Below are 17,785 nucleotides of genomic sequence, written 5' to 3'. Positions count from 1 at the left end.
ATTGTTGTATATAAATATATATAATATAATATAATACAAATATAATAATGAATTCTGAATGTAGGCTAATTCATGGACTGTGATAAGAAAATACGATTTAAAGTGGTAAAATGGAAGTTTAATTTAATGTTATCCTATATCCTTGATTTCCAAAGCTGATTGTGAATTTAAGTAGTTTTATACTTGCTTTAGTTTAGACTTGTGGGTCATTCTTTATGACACCTTTGAAATTGTAGATATGCTAATTAGAATAAACAGGATTCAGACTGTAGAAACCCTAAGCCGGTTGAACAAGTGGAGAAACAAACATGAAGGAAAATGTGATGTAATTTCCCTGTTGTGTTCCCTGTTTTTAATTATTGAGATCCTCTCCTATGTTAAAGTGTTGTTAAACACTTTTATGGTTAAGAACCCTTTGGTGGATAGAGTTGTTGATATTGTATAATATCAGCTTAATATATAGGCATTAATGTATTTGCCTGCTTCTAAAATGTTTACACTTCAAAGCCAAAACCAACATATTCATTATTGATGTCATGTTGTTGTACAGTAGGTGGAACTTAACTTTATTTTTTCTTTGTTACAATTACTTTTAGATCATCCAATAATTAGCAAACACGGTACCATCGTTTTGTTTTTTGTTTTTAAATCAGAGGCTGTTGTCATACATTATTTATTTTTATTTATGTCATACGTGTTATGCATTTAAATGCTTTCATTTGAAGTGCTCATATTCAGCACCTGGTGTCTCATTTGAACTTTATTGGAAAAATGTTTGAAGGAAGTATATATTTTTGCTCATTTGTTCTATGTATATCGAGCCAATGTCTGATTGATTTCTTGAACGTTCATTTTAATAGTCTAAAAGGTCCATTGTGGTCTGTGTGAGCTGGAATGTGGGATGTGAGTGCAGCAATTATAGAGAACATGAGCGGAGATTATCAAGTTTCTTTTTCAGACCCTTGTGGGAATTACAGCAGCTGGACACTGCACAACTCTCTTTCACAATTGCTTTTTTTATTGACACAGATCTGCATGATGAGCACCTCTGACTTCTATGGTTTTATCCAGCAACACATTTTTTTCCCCCTAAATAACATATTGCTCTAAAAGGTTTCCAGTGTGGCGTAACATGCCCAAAGGCTAATAAAGGGCTCTTTTTCTCTTTCTTCCTCTTATCTCATCTCCTAGAGCTGTTAACGTGTGTTTATGCATGTTTTCTATTGTAGATTGTTTGTTAATCAGTAGCGTGACTTTTGAAAAGAGCTGCCACGTTTAGTGTGAACGCCCCCCCCAAAGCTGTTGATTATCTGATTGCCTCAGTTAGAGCCGCCAGCCATACTGTAATTTCACACAGATGGTGACCAGAGCGTGTGTAGATAATCAAGCCTGTTTCGTGCAGGTGAACAAAACAACGCAGTTGGTCTATTTGTTTGAGGAGCACTTTTATAAATATCATTAGTTAATCTCAGTGGCGTAGTGGACTACTGAAATTAGTACACTATATAAAAATATCAAAAAATTCACATCACTGATCACGTCTAAATTTTTCATCAAAAAATTAAAAGTAAAAATTGCATTACAGAAATTCAATTTGGCCAACTGAAAAATTTAGATGTGATCAGTCACTATAAATCCTTTTTCTATGTGGGATTGTTCTTGTTCAAAGCAAATTAAAGTTCATTTTCAAATGAGTGTTTTCACAGTTTTCTGGTGTACACGACCTATGAAACACCATTTAGTTAATCAGCAAACAACTACAATTATAATATTTAATGTTTATGCTCAAGTCACAGAAAGTCTCATCAATTTTATTTATACTTACATTTGACATCAATTTTATTATAAATGTATTACTTATAAACTAGTATTTATTAATATTTTGAATTGGCAAGTTTTATTCATTCTTTTGTGCTTTTGTCATTATTAATTTTTATATAGTTTTCTGTTAGCTTTATTTTTTTCAAGTTACTTGAACTTATTCATTTCAGTTAGTTGCCAAGGCAGCACTTCAAAAAAAAATCAGTTTATTATTTCATCTAATATTTATATTAGTGCTTTCAGATCGAATAACGTTGATTAATCGCATCCAAAATAAAAGCTTGTGTTTACATAATATGTGTGTCTGCATATAATTAATATGTATATAAATACACACTCATCCATGTATGAAACATTTGCTTGTATATATGTATAAATATTCATATGTTATATATAAATAATTTATATATAAATATATTTTTTTAATATATATTCATGTATGTGTGTGTTTTGAATAATTTAGTATTATTTTAATAATTTAGTATTGTACCTGATATATATCCAAAATAATCGACATTGAATCAAATCGGAACCAAAATAGAATTAAATTGTGACATTTGTGTCAATACCTAGACCTACTAACAACTGGTCTTAAAGGGGTACTTCAGCGCTGGGAAGATGAATCAGTATTTAAACTGGGTCATCCCTGTAGTAGATATGTGAAATTATTTTTGAATTTGGTGCCTTCTAGACTGAGAAAAGACAGAAAATGTATTTTTGTTAAATGGGGATGAAAGACTACAATTCCCAGAATGCTTCGCTGCCCTGTGAGGCCATTCCCAAAGCCACCAACTTTTTGTGATTACTGTGACTGAGTTGGAGAAGACACTACAATTAAAAACTGAACTTGTCTGTTCAATATAATGAGTGAGTCACGCGCGAGTATCACAGCACTGAGCACTAACTGCAGGAGTCAGATAAATGAGCTGAATGAGCTCTCGTGATGAGAGCTGAGGTAATCGCGACTACACTCGCGGCATACATTCACAACGCGAGTTCAGTCTGGCCCTTTTCAGTTAATGCCTTTGCAAGCTTAACTTTCATAGAAATTAATTTGAGAAGTTAAAAGACTTACATTGCTCACCATAGCTCCGTTTAAATGAGTGCCTGTAGCTGCGAGCTGGGCTCTAAGTGTGATCTCCATCCCCCATGCGTGAGTTCAAAACATGCGGAAATGGCTCCCTCTGCTGGCTGTAGTCTTTAGCCTTTGGCCAAACATTCCTCCTATGATGCAAATATCGTCAATTTGCATCATAGGAGGATTTTTTCCAGAAATAAAATGCATAAGTCTCAGGAGGATATGAGGGGGGAAAGCATAATCATTTGAATATACTCCAGGGTTTCTACTGATACAAAGCCATGCTAATCGCTGAAGTAACCCTTTAAGTACAGGGTTTTCCGGCCATCACGGATCTTTTAATTTTTTTTTAAAGAAAATGGCCCTGGTTAATCTATACCCAATTTTGTTATGATAATTTGTTGGTTTATAGTCATATAACTTGCTCAAAACACAGAATTGTTTAACGTTTAAGTGTCAGGTTTGAGGTATACATCATGGTTATGTCCTGAGCCCTTTTTTCCCTTTGTAAACTGGTAATTGCTGCCTTTTGACGCTGCTTTGGAAATAAATGGTAGCCTGAAATAGTTTGTTCACAATAGCATACCGATCCGATGAACACTTCAGTGCTTTGTTCGACACTCAAACTCGAAATCTGAACCTTAAAATTCCACCTTAAACCTGCATCTCATAAAGCACAGGATAAAGGAGATATAAGAAAGGAATCCTGCTGTTTCAAAATATTTCCATTACGCTGCAGTTCTCATCACATCTCGCTTCGTACATCACTTACATAAATTGTGTTTGGGTAGTGTGAGGTGTCTGAGTGCTGCATTGCTCTCTTCTGAGGTGATAGAGTGGATTGAGAAAAGGTTAGCCGCGTTGCTGTAGTAACTGCTGAATTGGACCCTGCTCTTGCTGTCTCAGGAGAACGTGAGGATCTAAGGCTCTACAGAGATCTGGAAACAGCCTGTTTGTTGTCACAATGATGATTTGCAGAGCGCACATTGAGAGCAGCAGCTTATCTCTGCAGCAGATCCTTGAATAAGGCCACATGCTCTTTACAAACCTCGCCGTGTGAGAACGAAACAGCTGCGGCCACATTATCTGTATTCTGACGTTTGAGACTCAAAATGTGTACGTCTACTTTTAAGGCACAAACAAATATGGCGTATGTGCACTATAAAATCCAAACACACCCTTGAGTGTTAAGTAACACACAGCAAACATCCACCCTTAAGTCTTCCCACATTGAGTACACACAGGTTGCGGAAGACACATTTAGATCAGCTCAGACTTACACTTTGTTCTGTATTGTACGGAAACATTCTGGGCCACAAGGGTGGTTTGTGATTGTGTCTTAATGTGGCTATTGAAAGATGTGAGTGTAAATCTGGTTTCTCATTTCCTGTGGTCCACTGCATTTCACTCACTAATGAGGGCGTGAGTCATTATTGGGTTTTTGTTAATGATAATTAGGATCCGAGCCAGGCAGAGTATAAAGGAGACCCTCAGACTTGAAGCGCATTCAGTCTGATGTAACACAAACTGTTTTGTGCTTAATCAGTGAGAAGTTTCCAAACACATTTGTTGACATCTATTTTGCTTTTATAACTAGGGGTGGGACGAAATATTGATAGGGCAATATATCGTTGTAATACGATACTATACAATCGATACACTGGTGTCAACTATCGTTATTTTAAAGGATACAACATAACACACACAGTTTCTTCCAATCTCATGTTAATCTTGAGTACCTGTAGAGTAGTACTGCATCCTTCTTATTTCAGGAAATGTCTTTAGTTTTCTCATATTTGTAAAAGACAGATACGCTGCACCAATTCTTTTTCTGAAAGGCATGAACACATACACACACACACAAGCTCGCATGCACACACAATACATCATGGCATAATCCCTGGATAACTTTCGATTCACCAAATTGTCCGTGTTGTTTACATTATATGCACTTATGTGCCGATTACCAACAAAAACATAATGCAGTTTCAATAACCGCCTGCGGTTTCGACTCATGAACGGGAACAAACAACCACACTTGCAGAACCACTGCTCTGGAAAAACAAACTGCATCCACTGTTTCCTTAACCCTGGGAAATGTTTATTTGGGAAGCTAAACAAGGTTATCTTTTCCTCACAACCCAAAACACACTTCTTTAGTGACATTGTTGATTTCATGGTCTTAAAACAAATTCACAGCGCTGCCGACAGCTTCTTTAACCCGAACGAAGCTCATTGATGGGCGCGCTCTGGCTGATGTGTGCACTCGCTCAACCGGGAGAAATGCCAATACAAGGAATTCTATACTTTATGACGTCGTACAGGGCCATACTCTTAAAAAACTTTCCAAAACTTGTTTGTATCCTGAAGGAGTGTATTTTGCGCAGAAATATTCCGTCATGCGTTATGTTTTTCTGCCCATGTTTAACAGAGAATCCAACTCTTTAACAGTGTAAATAAGTCAGAATCTGCATAGCACTAGGCCTTCAAAGTCTGGAAAACCTGCGCTTAAAGGGTTAGTTCACCCAAAAAGGATTAATGACTCACCCTCATGTTGTTCCACACCCGTAAGACCTCCGTTCATCTTCGGAACACAGTTTAAGATGTTTTATATTTAGTCTGAGAGCATATCCAAGTGTAGGCACTATATTGTCCATGTCCAGAAAGGGAATAAAAACATCATCAAAGTAGTCCATATGTGACATCAGTTGGTTAATTAGAATCTCTTGAAGTCTCCAAAAATATCAAAAACTACGACTTTATTCAGCATTGTCTTCTCTTCCTTGTTTGTGTTCAAACCTCAAATAAAGATTCAAACGGCCAGGAATCAGTGAATCGATCAATGATTCGGATCGCCAGTGTCACGTGATTTCAGCAGTTTGGCACGTGATCCAAATCATCAATCAATACACTGATTCACAACCGTTTGAATTTTTATTTGAGGATTGAACACAAACAAGGAAGAATAAAGTCGGAGTTATTGTTATTTTTGGACCAAAGTGTATTTTCGATGCTTCAAGAGATTCTAATCAACCAACTGATGTCACATATGGACTACTTTGATGATGTTTTTATTCCCTTTCTGGACATGGACAGTATAGTGTGTATACGCTTGGATACGCTCTCGGACTAAATATAAAATATCTTAAACTGTGTTCCGAAGATGAACGGAGGTCTTACGGGTGTGGAACGACATTAGGGTGAGTCATTAATGACATCAATTTCATATTTGGGTGAACTAACCCTTTAACCATTTCACAGGCATTTCGTTTTCATAGTTAGACGGATGTATCATTATAGGATTTTCTAGCAATATGTTGATTTTCGCAGAATTGCTGTATCGTGATGTTATCGGTATTGTGAGCCATGTCTTGTGTATTGTATCGTGAGGTACTCTCTGTGATTCCCATCCCTCTTTATAACTGTTTAAATTTTCATTTTATAGTTTTGTAAGGATAGTAAGTACTGAGGATGTGCAAAACAGCATATTTTTCAAAATTGAATAAGCTGGTTTCTGGTTCCACGACCAGACGTCTGTCTGCCTTTGTATGGTTGATAAACTCTAGTCATTTGTTGAATGATCTCTAGTAAGAGTTCATCTATTCACACGTCCCTTTTACTGTACAAGTCTTCTCTGCTGAATGTGTTGTACCTAGAAGTTCCCACAATCAAATATCATATTGCTCCTATTCAAATGATATTACAATCAACCGCTATCATTTACTCTGTGCAAATGAAGTGTGGGACTCTACTACACGTTTTGTACTCTCATTTATTCACATGATTAATTTAAATAATTTATTGGGATATTTATAAACTCACAATCGCATGCGCGCTCACACATTTCAAATATTTATTGAAGAATCCTGAAAGAAATCAGCAAATCAGCTTCCACAAAAATATTAAGTGCTAATAACTTTAACAATAGCTAAAGTTTAATAGCTTTCAACAGTGACAATAATAAAAATGTAAATCAGCATATTAGAAGGATTTCTGAAGGTAATGATGCTGAAAATTCAGCATTGCCATCACAGAATAAATACATAAACCACATTTCACATAATATCTGTTTTTACTGTATTTTTGAGCAAGTAAATGCAGCCTTGTTGAGCATTAGATACTTTTTGATTGTCTGATTATATTGCACCAATTTGGCATTTGAGAGTCCCAACATGTTTGTGCAAAACGTAACTTAGTCATATGGTTACTGACCTGTTCAATGTGATCCAGTTGCAATCACATTAGTGCCTTGCAACATAGTGGTTGTTAGCTGGACAACATAGTTTCCATAGCAGCAGGGAGAATAGCCCATTCCCATGAAGTTAATAACTAACAAGAGTGAGAAAGAGACAAATGGATGAAAACAGGTGAGCAGCACCTAGGAGTGGCTCACAGAAATAACTCTGAAGGTCTATTTTCAGATCAAGGATTGAGAATGTAGGAATATTCTTTTGTACACAATTCTTTGAACATTAATAATACATCAAATAGTGTGATATAAAAAAACGTATTGACACTGAAGGAGATGCTCACGCAAGCTGCATCTAGAGCCCAGAATATCATCGAAACTTGGCGATGAGTTTGTTTTACTTGGACCAAAAAGCAAGCAACCACCCAGAGCACCTATAGCTGGCACATAGCAATGCACTAAAAACCACTGTGAACACTTAAGCAAATGCATAGTGGGGCCTAAACAGTAACACCCAGAGATGTTTGCACTTGTATGCATTTCATTTTCAGTAAATGTAAAGTCTAGGTTAATAATATGACTTTATGAGATTAGGATCTGAAGCTTGTGTATCTGCAGGCATGGAAGAGAGCCAGTTTAAACAGGCAAAAGAACTGGCACCAGCTTGACTTTAAGCGGAGCAACAGGATGTCCACACACAATGGGAATTTTCCCTTATCATCCACACTTTCCTGTTCATGGCATCTTTTATCACAACTGCAAGGTTATTATCCAGTTGAAAATATTAGTTCTAACTGATTAAAGGGATAGTTCACCCAAAAATGAAAATTCTGTCATTTACTCACCCTCAAGTCGTTCCAAACCAGTATGAATTTCTTTCTTCGGCTGAACACAAGAAAATATTTTAAGATATGGGTAGCCAACCAAACAGTGGATGGGACCCCATTGTCTTCCATGGTACTTTTTTCCCTCCATACTATAGAAGTCAGTGGGGCCCATCAGCTGTTTGGTTGGCTACCCATATCTTAAAATATTTTCTTGTGTTCAGCCGAAGAAAGAAATTCATACTGGTTTGGAACGACTTGAGGGTGAGTAAATGACAGAATTTTCATTTTTGGGTGATCTATCCCTTTAACAGGTTTTTTAACATTTGTGGCCACTTATCATTCACATCCTACCTCACGAAGTAAGTGGAAACTGTCAATATTGCCACGTAAGTGTGCCGCTGTTCTCGTGGTGCAGTTCTGTGCTGATGTTGGCTTCCTTCCCGCTCATAGCTTGGTTAATGATTTCTGAGCCAGCAGCAGATGGTTAGAAATATTCATTTTAAATCCAGCTTTATGAAATTCTGATCTTCCTTATGTAATCGTGTGCGCTTTTCCTTGGCTCAGCAAAGGACCAGAGAGGTTTGGAGAAAATCTGATTCCCCACAGCCTCCTGGGAAGAGCACACCTAGAGGTTTTGGTGATTTTCTTTCTTTTGTGTTCTTTTTTTGGTGGAAAATTTCAGATGTGTTTATAAACAAAAGGACCAGAACAATGCCTTTACAACCAGTATCATCTGTGATACTGCTCAAGGTTTACATGTGTCATGCATGATTGATCTCACCTCTATAATGGGTCCTTCAGAGAGAATATGATTATAAGTGGTCTGTCAGATTTGACTTTGATCAGTGTTATGTCATTGATGTTATGATGAGCGGATGGATTGGACTGATCTGGCGATCAAAGCATCTCCTTCAACCAGAATCACTGCAGTGAGCCCTGTTAGCTAAGCAATGGGGTCCTACATAAAATTGGATCATTTGAAAGAGGTCTCATTATTTTTTTGTCTATGCAAAAAAGTCAATTGAATCCAGAGTTGTTTTCAAACCCCACTGACTTTCATTATTATGGCAAAATTAGTTCTTCAAAATATCTTCTTTTGTGTTTCACAGGGAAAAAGTGCCGTACCGGTTTGGAAAGACATGAGGGTGTGTTAATCATGACAGTATGTTTATTTTTTTGGGGTGAACTATCCCTTTAAGATCAGTTTACTAATGTTGTGTACTGTAAGAAACTTTGGGTCAGATTCTGCTTGGGATATTCCCCCAAAAATGAAAAATTGTCATCATTTGCCCACCCTCAAGTCGTTCCAAACCTGTATGAGTTTTTCTTCTGTTGAACACAAAATATTTTGTGAAAAAAGAAACAAGATATTCTGAAGAAATTTGGTAATCAGACAGTTGGCGGTAGCCATTGACTTCCATAGTAAAAATACTATGGAAGGCAATAATGACCGTGGACTGTCTGGTGGTTACCTAGGGCTGTAACAAACGATTATTTTGATGATCGGTTAATCTAACAATTATTAAAACAATTAATTGACTAATCATCGATTATTGCCATTGTCATTAACGACTAATCAGTGCATTTTGAACAATTATTCAGTTAGTTCAAACATTGAGGTATACATATTCTATTATAAAAAAAGAAAATCACTTTAGCTTTTTGAAATGGTTGTTTTAATGAACTTTGAGCCAACTAAACAGGTCATTCTCTACGTTTTTAGATTTCTGTCCAACTCAAATCACACGCAAATGCTTTCTAAGCATTGTTTTATTTTATTTTATTTTTTTTATTAAGCATTTTAATTACAAACAAAAACATATATAAAACAAAACAAAAACACAGCACAGGAAATAAACATATCTATAAACATGTGGATAATTTACATACAGCATTTCTTTCTAAGCATTGTTTAAATATTCTGTTTTCTTCTAGCTGAAAAAAAAAAAAAAATCAGCTGCAATTCCTCTGACGAAAAGTGATCAATAAAAGGTGCTGCTTTTTTGAAACAGAAAACTGGGACATTTATTTCAGGGTAAAATATCTGCAAACAAGTATTACAAGTATAAAAATTACAATGTTTTTTTACATGACTTGACAGATTCACATTCACCTTTTTATTAACAGTATGAGACAGTAACTGACATGAATGATCCTATCTCCTTTTGTAAGTCATCATGCATATGGAACAATACAGGCAAGTGATAAGATTATAATACCAAACAGGCTCCAGAAGGGAGCTGAATCTCATTGAGCCCCATGTTAAAATTCTCAACTTTACAGCAGAAAAAAACATGTTTACAGCCTGTTACAAATTGTGGTTTTGCCCTATAAGGTTAATTTTGACCCTCATGACAACTGTTAGAGGGGTGAATTTTTTTATAACTCATTCGTTTACATTATATAAAGCCTTAAAGTTCTGCATAATTAAGGGGCGTGGTTACAGGTGGATAGCCATTTATCCGCCGTCTATAGTCATTGTGTCACCTAAGCTCCGCCCACATCCTGCCTTTTTGCCCGTTTTCTGTTTTCCTGGAGTGACACTCGATGACTCTCTATTAAAATGGCAATGACCAGCTCGCCCCTACTTTAGGCTTCAGAACGGCTTATCGGAATCCTATGGGTGACGTCACGGACACTTATGTCCATATTTTTTACAGTCTATGGTTATACGTGGACTTGGCAACTATGATTGTAAGAGCTGCACATATACCGTAAATTACACTCTAGCGCTACAGTGCTGTAGCGGTCAAATCGTGATATTGCAGGCCCTTACATTAGGTCACGTGAGATCAAATGACTACTCGACAACAAAGATATTTGTCGACATTTTTTTGTCTTCTAATCGTTTCAGCCCTAGTTACCACCATTCTTCAAAATATTTTCTTGTACAGAAGAAAAACTATTTTGAACACAAGGGTGAGTAAATGGTGACATAATTTTAATTTTGGGGTGAACTATCCCTTTAATGACACTGAAGTCAAGTAGTTACTGGGATAGAAGTATAATCAGTCTAAAAAAACAGTTGCTTCCAAATTCCCTCCTTATTTCCAAGCGCAGCTTGAGCTTGTGGTTGTTTGTGTAAATTAATGTCCATGACCGGCTGGAGGTGGGCGGCCCAGCGGGGTGTTTAGAGGAATGTGCATCTCTCACATACACACATACAGTTGCACCTCATTAGTCAGTTAATATCAGTTCTCATGACTCCTCGTCCAGATTTAAAAGCAATCTGGTGGTGTTTTATGAAGACTAATGAGGGATGATGATGTCTGTGACTAGTGATGATCAGAAATCTATGCATATTTTGCAGCAGGAGGGTAAGCAACACCTTATAAAGGTTACAATGAAGATATTGTCATAAATATTATCCTTACAGGGATGGATCCAGGTAGTTAACCGGTGCGCAACACCACCAGCACACACATTGATTTTTATTTGCAGATCACCATATAAACATGCATTGGGAGAAAGAAAAACTTTACCTGTTTTTTTGTTGTCGACGCCAAAAGTCAATTTAAACTATGGTTTTGGTGTAAAATTAGTCGAAAGTAGCCACACCAGGCAAATGCCAGCATGTTGTGTGACAGATTTTTATTGTGTCAGGCCTGTGCATTTCATACTAATATTATACATTTCATTCTATATAGTTTAAAGGGGTGATGAAGTGAGAAATCAGCTTTCCCTTGAGCCTATGATAAAAGGTCATGGTAATATAAGAATACCCTGTACGTAACTTCGTTGTTAAAGAAAAGCTTTTATAGACACCAGGCCCATAAAACGAGGCTCTCAAATCAATGACGCATTAGAAGGGTGAAACTCCGCCTCTATGTGTACGCTGCTTCTGTAGCCCCGCCCACCGACTCGTGGAGCTAAATCGATCGCGTTACCGAGCAATAAACGCGCCAAGATGGTAAGATAATCGTTTCTAAACAAGACACAGATCGACACTGAAACTGCAGACATATTGAGATTAAAACTCAATGCTGTGCTTTCAGGAATGGTGCAGCACACTTATGGAGTAAAACATGTTTTTTTTAATATGCGATAGGAGCTATTGCATTGTTACAGTTTGTATTGATTATGTGTTTGTGACGTGTCTAACAGAGCATACCAGCACGCTGTCACAGGCGGGAGAATCCCTTATTTGTTAGTTCATTGCGATTCGGGTTCAGACTCTCAGGGCTCGCAAAGCCCAATGTCCCGGGCTATGTGTTTTCCAGACGCACTACCAAAACGTAAGCACGTCGGCAGGCCGGCGAATGAAATAACATTCATTTCTTGATCTCAGTTGTTTTTGAAGATTGCGTGTATGTTTTGTGCTTCTATCCAACGCTTATATTCACGGGTGGATGAGAGATAAATCATTGTGTTTGTTTGATAAATACATTTTGAGACTGAGCCCTGTCAGAGAATTATTCCGGCTGCGTCCAAACAATCCCTACCTCACGTGAACTGACGGGAGCAGAAGCTCATTAAATATACTAATCTTCTCCAATCCTAGCCGTGGGCGTTTACTTCTAAATCTCCAGTGCGAGACACCGATCAAAACCCAGCGTTCAGGAGAGAGCCTCAAAACCAGTGTAGAAAATAGCCTATTACTTATTAGTTATGATGTTTTGAATGTAAAAACCATGCAAACTTCACAAGTTGACCTCAGACAACAGTATATAAAAAAGCTAGTTCCTGACACTCTTAAGAACATGCTGCTGTAGTGTTTAAAAATAAAGATTTTTCTGTAATGACATAAACACTTTTATTTAGCAAGGATGCATTAAAAGGATAAATCAAATGAACAGTGAAGACATTTTATAATGTTACAAAATTTCTTTAAAAAAAATGTTCTTTAAAAAAAAAAGTTAATCTTAGAGTACTGGGAAAAAAATTATAAAAGTTTCCAAAAAATATTAAGCATCACAAGCGTTTTCAATTGTAATAATAATAATAATAATAATATACAAAATGTTTCTTGAGCAGCAAATCATCATATTACAATGATATCTGAAGGATCATGTGACACTGATTATTGGAGTAATTCAGCTTTGGATCATAGGAATAAATAATTTTTTTTTTAAATGCAATATTTTATTTTATTGTAATCTTAGTTTACAATATTATATTTTACAGTAAATTCAACATTGGTAAGCATATGATGCTTCTTTTAAATACGTTTCATTGTACAAATTTTAACTCTTGAATTGCAGTGTGTCAACAATTTTGGTGCTGTGTTGGGTCGAAACTTTGTTTAATGTTTGGTTAAAAATGTTTAATGTAAAATCCAGCGCTTGATGTAAAATCACTTCTAGTCTATTAATATATTTTCCAAAATGTCTATTAGAGTGGTTGCAACATTTAAGCAATATATGGAAATGAATGGTAATACACTGGAAATTTGCAAAATTTCCGGTTAGCCTCAAAAAGGAAAATGACCCCATGATTTACTCACCCTCAAGCCATCCTAGGTGTAGATGACATTTATTCTTTCAGATGAACACAGTCAGTTATATTAATAACTATATCCTGATGATTCCTAGCTTTATTTTGAAGCTCAAAAAAGTGCATTCATCCATTATAAAAGTGCTCCACACAGCTCCAGGGAGTTAATGAAGGACTCGATAGGTTTGGGTAAGAAAAATATCCCTTTATAAAGTAAAATATCTGGCTTCCACCAGATGCATTCCATATTCAACTTACAAAGTTAAATAATGATGACGTAGCGTTAGCATCTTGAACTGCGAGAGGTGTTACACTTTCTTCATCTTGGAGCATCATCTTTGTTAAAACAGTCAGATTTAATGCAAATGTAGTTGTATTTCAACCCTGCACAATCACATGTTCACAGCACAATTCTTATGACTTTTGTTTGAGCAAAAATAAAAGAATTGATTGCTCTTGCAAAAAAAAAAAAAAAACGGTAAAAAAATATTTTTTATACATTTGCATTAGCTACCAAACAAAATGTTTGTATATTATACAGTTTGTATAAATTACCCCAAATTTCAAATTAATTCCCATAAGTTCTTAAGTTTCCAACTTAATATTTCCAAAATTCCCCATGCAGCTTAACTTCCCATGGAAAGTTTCTGGAAATGTTCCACCTATTTGTAACCCTAATTATAATATAGACACGCATATATTCTGTGTACATTCCTGCTGTGGCATATGTAAGCATTTGCCTTGACATGACACTTCTACCCTTTTATAACAGCTCTCTTTTTTGTTGCCTGGAAACACATCGTCCTCAAGAAGGCCTGTGAATATAAAAATGTGACCGTAAAAGCAAAGAAACCCTTTCAGAATTTAGTTTTATGTGCACATGAACAAATTGCACAAGTTTGTCTCCTAAGATGCACACCATTAGTTCAGCGGAGCTCCCCTCTATGAGCCGTTCGGAACAGAGTGAATGATTGTTGGATGATGCTTCATGCTCATTTACATTTTTCCAGATGGAACAAGTGTCATTGGGTTGATGCTCAGCGGTGAGTTCCTTCTGACGTCCGCCAGATGATGTCAGAGTGATGGATAGAGATCCACTCATCACAGAACACGAAGCGCTTATTCATGGCAGCTGAAGACGAACAGACATTTTGCTTTGAGTGTCTGTGAGGGTTCTGGGATTTAAAATCCTGTCAATTTTCTTCATACAGAAATTGCTTTTTATCATATAAAATTTTTAGGAAGAACTACCATGGCATGAGCTCCCAGGTTAACTTATACTTGATAGTAATTGATTACATGTAATCAGATTGTACAAATTGTTTAAAAACTCTTCAAATACGTTTGTATTAATTACATATTATTCACACAATGGCAGAAAATCAATCATAATTTATTGATTCTCCCTTAATCTTTTTTATGTTTTACATTTTTGTTTATATACATTCAGAAAGTCTTCTAGATTTATGAAATTGCACAGGCTGGCTAGCCACTAGTAACTAATTACATGGAAAATTGAGATTTACAGAAATCATTTCACTTTTTGAATTATCGCTGGTTATTCATTTAACCATGTATTGCTATGTCTTCAGAAGGCTTTTAGTTCCTTATCGAACACCGGTCTGTGTAATCCTGATGTGATGTAATGTTTAATGCACTTCGTTGTTTATGACAAAGAATGAAATATATTTTCTTTCTCTATATATTTTTATATCTATATGTTACAATATTATCAATGTGATAAATGAGTTGGGTCAAAAGTAAAATCTAAAAACAATCATAAAGTTAGTCATTAGATAAGCTAGATTACATTACCCAAAATGTGGAAAATACTGTAATCGATTACTTTACTAACTACATTTTTTGTCATGTTCTTTGTAACTGACTCTGAGCTGTTCACCTTCTTGCACCGGGAATTATGCGTTTATATTGCAACACAATCATTGCCTAAATGAAATAGGCATTGAAATAAAAAGGAAGCCAAAATGTCCTAGAAATGGTCGTTGTTGCCGATTCCATCATATTAAGGTATTAAGGTCCCGCCCACACAATCGCATGCACAACTGTCAGTCATGACATTACACCCCGTTTTATAGCATCAAATTTTTTTAATTAAATCAGATTATTATTTTTTGACTCATTTGATTACATCGAGAGGGTGTAGTTTATACCCTGTACTGCAACCAGCCAGCGATCAATGTTTTTGCTTTACAGTGCCTGCCCCATTTTCAGCGATGCTGGTTACGGAAGGTTTTTTTTCTTAATTAATTTTTTCCATTTTAAGGATTTTAAAATAGCTAATCTTTGTTAAAGCTTTATAAACCATGATCCAAGCCAACCAGAGGTAAATCCCATTGAAGCATTGTGAACAGCATAATCTATTTAACATCAACGGACAGATATAAAACTAGTCATTTACAAATGGTGATTATATGTGTAAACTATATTTTAAGTTCATTGCAAATTGCATAAACATTTCAGTGTTTTGAAAGCATAGGGAGATCAACTTGATTACACCATTTTCAGTGCTTGTGGGCGGAGCTAAAGAGCTGGATCTGACTTTTGGTGTCATTTTCTATACAGCATCATGGGTAATGTAGTTTTTCACCAGGAATTCCACTGTTAACAATTATTTAGAAAGTAAGCTGAGATAATGTGGGCTGAACGCTTCAGCAGAAGGAAATATAATGGATTTAAAACCACAGAATGTCTGTCTTTAAAGATTTATAAATTATTGTTCAAAATCAATTACCTTGCAGAGAAAATCAATTTGGTTTTTACTTCCAGAACCCAACTGTTACTCTCTATAGCCATTCTTTATGAGCAAATAAATCAGTATTGTGACCGGAACTATCAGTTTTAAATATATATAAAAAACACAACACACTTAACAAAAACTAAACCAGCACTTCAGTGATTTTAATCTAACACTGATCCACAATAAAATCCACAAAGACTATCACACACACACACACACACCTGCTGCTGACCCAGTTTCCTTCTGTAGCCTCCACCGAGAGCCGAGCACCCCCACAGAGAGAATTAGACAGGAAATTAAGGGATTTATGGAGAATAGGAGCACATGGAAAAAAGTATCATTGAAGAGAAGGGGCTGAGTTTATGACTGCGACTGTGGGCCGATTCAATCGTGTTTGTGTCGATGACTGATTTGTAGTCTCTTGAGCTTTTAGAAGTCAGTCAAGGATATGAGACGCATTGAATTCAATAGCATTGATGTCATTGGGTACTTCACTCACCACCAGTACATTGAATGTTTTTGAGGCTTAAAGGAGTCGTTCACTTTAAAATGAAAATTACTCCATTATTTACTCACCCTCAAACCATCCTAGGTGTATACGACTTTCTTCTTTCTGATGAACACAGAGGTATATTAATAACTATATCCTGACGCTTCTAAAGTTTATAATGGCAGTGATGGGGCCCATGGATTTTGAAGCTCAGAATAGCACATTTTACATGTTTTTAATTGGGTAGCTGAACATTTTGCGGCTACTATGATGGCGGGCTAAGCCATTCTGCATTCTCTTTGTAATTTTAATATTGTAATAAATGTTAATAAAATTGTAATAAATATTTTATGCAGGTCAATAGATCTCTTACCAAAATTTACAACAATGGCAGTGAAGGGGTTTTGTAAGAAAAACGTCCATATTTAACACTTTATAAAGTAAAATCTCTAACCTCTGCTAGACCATAATCCTTTTGCACATGTTGCACATGAAGCACAATCCCTCTCGCAATTCAAACCGCCTGCGCTATGTTTTAGTGATGTATCGTGCCAGTTTCTTTTTCCACAAGTTGAATACGGAAGGTGACCTGCAGGAAGCTAGATATTTTACTTTATAATGTGTTAAATATTGATATTTTTCATACACAAGCGCATTGCTTTGCTTCAGAAGGTCTTTATTAACCTAACCTTCTGGAGCCGGAAGCTTAAGATCTTTCATGTGAATAGCTGAACTGGTGCTCAAGGAAAAACAATTTTTTAAACTGTAATGCTAAATATTTTTGTGGAAATCATGACATTTTTCCAGGATTCTTTAATTTCAAAATTCACAAGAACAGCATTTACCGGTATTTACACTGATATGTCTTAACTTTCACTTTTCGTTAATTTAATGCATCCTTGCTGAATAAAATGAATAAATTATGAGCAATATAATTTTGTTAAGTAAACAACAGATGTCAAGAGCTTTCACTATGTATTTAAGAGCATTATTATGAATATTTAAAGGAACATACTGACATTTTCAACCTGCAGAAACAACAATACCAGTAAAAACACATGAGCGGTGACTAAATGCATGTGTAGCTTCAGGGGAAATGATTACTTTTAATGATGCCGTAGAAACAACATTTGCTTCACCTGCCATTAACACCTGTTGCACTAATGCAGGCACATTCATATTTTAATAC

At 36.0% G+C, this 17,785-nt stretch overlaps 1 protein-coding gene across 1 annotated transcript in view; it reads left to right on the top strand.

Annotated features, from left to right (window-relative positions):
* npdc1a (neural proliferation, differentiation and control, 1a) overlaps window positions 1–17,785 on the top strand; it is a 31,964-nt gene that overhangs the window by 417 nt on the left and 13,762 nt on the right. The window lies entirely within an intron of this gene.

Source organism: Pseudorasbora parva, chromosome 18, assembly GCF_024679245.1.
Source record: "Pseudorasbora parva isolate DD20220531a chromosome 18, ASM2467924v1, whole genome shotgun sequence".
Taxonomy (NCBI): Eukaryota; Metazoa; Chordata; class Actinopteri; order Cypriniformes; family Gobionidae; genus Pseudorasbora; species Pseudorasbora parva.
Note: the sequence above shows the minus strand (reverse complement) of the source record. Positions and strands in the feature narration are given on the sequence as shown.